This window comes from Thamnophis elegans, chromosome 15 (assembly GCF_009769535.1).
Source record: "Thamnophis elegans isolate rThaEle1 chromosome 15, rThaEle1.pri, whole genome shotgun sequence".
NCBI lineage: Eukaryota > Metazoa > Chordata > Lepidosauria > Squamata > Colubridae > Thamnophis > Thamnophis elegans.
The window spans coordinates 48,563,675-48,569,674 of NC_045555.1; positions in this window are offsets into that span (position 1 = coordinate 48,563,675).

A 6,000-nucleotide genomic window follows, 5' to 3' on the forward strand; every position below is an offset into this window, starting at 1 on the left:
CAGAGACCCTCTCCCATTTCAGACAAGGGGCCGTCCAGCCTCCTCCCCAAAAGACCCCTCCCCATCTCCCCTTCGGGAGACGGCACCCGAGTCTGGGGTCTCAAGCCCCGAGACAAACCAGAAACACCGGAACACCGGAACATGGAAGAGCAGCTCCCCGGCATGCGTGCGCGGAAGCACCAGAAAGCAGAAGAGCTGAGCTTCCGGTTTCCAGTGTGCCACTGGTTCACCATCACGGGTCTAGACACACACCATAGTTTTCGGAGTATAAAACGGACCTTTTCCCCTCAAAAAAGAGGCTGGAAATTTGGGTGCGTCTTATACACTGAATACAGCCTTTTTTTGCCTCCCAAAACTCCTCTCCCTTCACCAAAATGGCCGTGCAGAGCTTGTAGGAAGCTTTCAGAGAGCTCCTGGGGGCTGGGGAGGGCAGAAATGAGCGAAAAAAGGTTGGTTTTTTGCCACCCCAGCCCCCAGCAGCACTCTCGAAGCCTCCTAAAAGCTATCCATGCCCTTTTTTGGACAAAATAACGGCTCATTTTTGCAAAAAATAAAACCAGGCCATTTTTTGCTCATTTTTGGCCCTATCCCACCCACCAGGAGCACGCTACAAGCCTCCTAAGGGCTATTCATTCCCTTTTTTGGGGGGAAAAAAACGGGCCCATTTTCAGGAAAAACAGGCCATTTTGGGGAGGTTTGCAGAGTGCAAAAACTTTTTTTTAAAATTTTCCTCTTCAAAACCTTGCTGCATCTTATACTCCAGTGCATCTTATACTCTGGAAAATACGGTAACTAAACTGTATACCCTGAGGTCTGTTACCATGGACATTATTTAAGATTTTTTGTAAGGGACTGATTGCAGAGCTAAAATCAGGCTAATATGCATTTTACACCCGGTTTCTTACATTTTCTTAAAGCAAGCAGCAAACCAAAGAAGGGAAAAGATAACGTTGAAGGGGAACCAGAAGGAGCTTGTCTATCGCATGGGTAGATGGGGTAAGTAGATGGCACACACACACTTTACAAATACCCCTTCCTAAAATGCAATGAAAGTCATTTGAGCTCACGCACATTTATGCTAGTTTTGTTTCTCTTGGATGTAACCCTAGTCCCTTACCAGCAAAAGAAGCAGGATATGTTTTTCTGTTATTTTAAAAGCAAACTTTGGAGCTTATACAAATAATAAACATCATACTTAACGGTTTTATTTTTGCACCATTCTAAAGAAATAGTATAAGTGGAACTATATAACTCTTTTAAAAATATATTTAAAACACACACAGAGCCAATTTGCAGACAGCCACAAGTGGTTCTGTGTAATAACCAAAGATAGCTGCCCTTAAGTAATTGCTTAACCTGATAAACCAACCTTCATTAGTTTGTCAACTTGCTACACTTTAAGCTTTCGGTTCCCTTGGTGTAGGCTTTCCAAAGCCAGTACCCTTGAAGTTGTTGAGCCTCTCCTCCCCAGAGATTGTTTCTACTGACTGAAAATGAGTGGAGTTGTAATCTAGAGCAGTGGTCCCCAACCCCCGGTCCGCGGACCGGTGCCGGGCCGTGGAGTACCTGGCACCGGGCCGCGCAGCGGCCGGGGGCCATGATCGCTGCAGCGGCCGGGGGCCATGCAACGGCCGACTCTTCACTCATGCAGCGCCGTCGCCGGAGGGGGGGAGCTGCGCGGAAGCACAGGAGCAAGTGAGGTGAGGAGGAAGAATCCCCCGCTACTACACCACCTCCGCCCCCTCCCCGAGTCAGCTGTCCCCTCAGTGAACGCCTCCGCCTCTTTCTCCTTTCTCGCCTCAGTCGGCTCGCCTGGAAGCGAGGCGAGGAGGGGGCGGACCATGCGCTGGAAGCGGAGCCCTTGGAGGCCGCTCTCTTCTTTTTCTCGCTTCCCCGCCCGGCCTTGGCTTGTGAGAAGGAACGGCGGGAGAGGTAGAGAGAGAGAGAGAGAGAGAGAACGTCGGGCAGCCGAGGGCGGGGGGGGTCTTTTGAGGGGAGATGGGGGTGCGCGATTTTGGCACGCGTGCGCCCTCCGCGGGCGTGGGTGGGGGGCTGAGAGGAGTCTAACGGTAGCGCAGGAATGGGGAGGGTATGAGTGCCGCCTGAGGTGGTGAGGGGCAGTCGCCAGATTCAGGCCGCCGCTGCCGCTATTGCAGCGCACGGTGGAAAAGCGGCGGTCTTGCCCACCCCTTCCCTGCCTCCCGCCCGCTCCAGTTGCCGCAGCCAGGGGTGGGGGCTCGGTGCCTGAAGTCTCTTGCCTCTCTTCCAAAATTTCGCCAACGGGCATCGGTGAAGCGCGCTCTTTCTCTTCCTCACAAAACACATTTCCTTTCCCCCCACGCGTAGTTATTGGCGATATGGACTCTTGGAGGCTGCGCTCCCGGGTCGCGTTTCCTTTTTGCAGCCCACGAGAATGCCTGGTTCTGATCCTCAAAAAACGAGAGTTCTCTTAAGGCTGCAAAAAAGGAATATACTTTGGTCCTTGAAGCGCTTTTCCTGTTATTTGGACATTATATATATACGTACGTACATACGTACGGTATGTATATATGCATGTATGTGTATATATATATATATATATATATATATATATATATATATATATATATATATATATATATATATATGTCTGTAGTCCATAATATAGTGATGATTTTAAAAAAAATTAGTTGAGCACATGGAATCTTTTTTCTTTTAGTATATTTTGGAGGTGGGGGCCCACTTTGTTATTTAAGATAGTATCTCCTTTTATATATGGTAGTGAAGATACCTAATACTCCCACCCCCTATTTCCCCCACGACAACCTTGTGAGGTGGGGGGGCTTAGATAGAGTGAATGGGCTTAATACTGTATTCTTTTTACATTGCTATCCTCTGGCTTATTTAATTTTGCCCTTGCTCTTTTTATCTTTGACCTTGATTAATTCAGCTGTTTATTCCTTAAAATCTACATACAAAATGGAAGGTGGGATATGATTCAGGTGTTGAATTGGGAAGGTGGATTTAAAAAGTATGTTTGTATTCCCCCATTTTCGCCCCCCCACCCCTGCGCGCGCTCAGCGGGCCATGGTAAAATTATCAAAGGCTGACTGGTCCGCGGCGATAAAAAGGTTGGGGACCACTGATCTAGAGGAACTGCAAAGCAACAGCTTAAGGTTGGCAGGAAGTAGATGAAAGATATGTTATTGTGTGTAGTAGCAGGTACTATTAAAAGCAAAGAGGCTCTGATATATAAGGAAGAAATATATACCCCCTCTGGCCATGGAAGATAGTAAAAAATTCTGTTAACCCATTTGAAGCTTTAGTTGATGGTTGTTGGTGTGTGTGTGTGTGTGTGTGTGTTTAACTCTATATAACCATAGGATATATAAGTGCGGGTTTTTGTTAAAGAAGGGGAAGGACTATCCAGGCAAAAAAAACATAATTTTGCCACTATTCTATATCAACTAAAGAAATCAACTTAAAAATTAGGAAGGTTAACATGAATGCTATTTATTGATTTAGTTGGTATGGGTTTTTACCTAGATGCTTATTTTTTACAATTGCCTATGTATATACTATACCTACATTCACCTATGTGTATATTATTGGCTATGTAATGCAATAGTTTTTATGAATGATCTATTAAATAACATGTAAGGGACGATACTTTAGATTCTGTTGGTTGTGTTGGTGGCAATCTAGCAGAATCTGTATTATTCTATAGGATTGAAACCCCCTAGTGGGAACTAAGGTTCAGTTCCTTTCAACTTTTCAACTTAGGTGACTACACAGGGTGCCTTCTGTAAGGTTTCTACCTCCCTGTGACGTGTCCCAAATAGGTTAAAACTAGTCACATGATGCCTCCTGGTGGTCAGTGTAACTGAACTATCACACAGGATTATACACTATGAGAAAACAGGTATCTTGCCTTCTTCAGAGTGGGAGTCCTGCAAAACCCTTGGAAGAGCCGAGGTGGCGCAGTGGTTAGAGTGCAGTACTGCAGGCCACTTCAGCTGACTGCTATCTGCAGTTCGGCGGTTCAAATCTCACCGGCTCAAGGTTGACTCAGCCTTCCATCCTTCCGATGTGGGTGAAATGAGGACCCAGACTGTGGGGGCGATATGCTGACTCTGTAAACCGCTTAGAGAGGGCTGTGAAGCACTGTGAAGCGGTATATAAGTCTAATTGCTATTGCTATAAGAGAGTACAGCATAATGTAACAAATTTCATTTCTCTACTCTGAGAGTTTAAGGAAGAATTCACCGTATAGACTAGTGTTTCTCAATACTGACAACCTGAGGACCTAAAAACTCCCAAAATTGCTGGCTAGGGAATCTGCTGGTTGATCTCCACACGCCTTCAAGTTGAGAAGTAGACTATTGTGATAGGTTCTATATATGTCTTCCTGCAATACTGCTGAGGGATTTAGATGGGTTCTAAAACTAACGCACTGAATTTAGTCATCTAAAATGCAAAGGTCCATGAGTTCAAACCCCAGTAGACAGTTTGAATTCACATAATAATATCTGTGCTACTTACACCTGAGGAGTTCCAAAGAAGACAAGCAAACGGGTAACGTAGCGTCTCCTGGCGGTCAGTATTTCAAACATATTGTTTAAGTGGGACATTATTCTAAAGTCTGTAGAGATTCTCAGTCATCCAGGTCATGGCTCTCCCAAAGATGCTTTTTCAGGAGGCAACTGGACTTTTAGCTGTACAATTTGGAATGAACACCCTTTGAATGGTGTGGGAGTAGGAATGGATTTCCAGAGGGAAAAATTGCAGACTACAGGAGCCAGGAGCACCACTCAGGTGACCCTGAGGACACAGGTAAACCTCCAAGTGCTTCAAGGACCCTCTAAAAGGATGCAAATGACCAGCTGTCCGCAAGGAATATAAAATCCTTCCATTCCCCACTATCCTCTCAGAGCTGAAGAAGCTTCTTGGATGAGAAGCGAAACATCTTCAAAGAAAAAACAAGAAAGTCCAGTTGCCTCCTGAAAAAGCACCTTTAGGATTATTCTCAAGTCCACTTTTTTATATTCACTTTTTTAGGGAAACATGAGGCAAATGTCACATGGGGCAAAGTCATGGATATTGGAAACATGTCATTTTTGCATCATAAATTGTCTTACCCATGCCATATTTTTGTCTGACTGTAAGATATGTATCAATTAGATAAAACATCCATTATTGTGTTTCTTAGTCATCATCTTTGAAAAACAATTTTTTAATTTGCTTGCCAACCTTTCATTCCTTGGGATAAGCAATGTACAATTTGCTGAGATCAGCTACCTTGAAATGAGATGCGTTTTACTTCTGTTTTTAATAAAATAAGAGCTGGGGCGGAGGCAAAGATATGTATTATGCTGTCTGTATTGCACTGTCTAGAATTTGGGGCTTGGAATTATCTTCTTTGTTGAATTTTGCAAGGCCTGATGATAACTTAGATTGCCACAAAATTGCTGATTACACTTTCTGAAAATTGCAGTGGCCCCACTTTCAGTTTTTAAACTTAGCAAGGACATTTTTATCTTTCATTGCCCTTCCTTTTTCCCTTTTCAAATCTTTACTTTCATTGTATTTTATACTGTAATAAACTTTAATAAAACGTTTAAAAAGAAGCATTTTATGAATTCACTTTTCACATTAACATCACAAAAGAAGATTCTGAGGTTTCTTGTTTATTATCAGTATAGTTTGTATATTTTAATAAATTCTTTTGCTGCCAGGATAAGTTGATGATATATGAACATTAATAAAGAAAATAATTGTTTATTCATACAAAGATTATAGTTTTATCTGTAATACAGGTATTATAAATTCTATATCTATCTGCACTATATTGTCAAATAAATTGCTTGCAATTACTTACTTACACTATATTGTAAATTTTATTTGGTCCAATTTTAACCATTCTCTTCATATTTTATATCAAATTTCATTTTCCTATCCCAAAGTGAACATTTTTCAGCCTTGACATCAGCTACAGTGCAGCTGAATTACTCAACTGTGCCA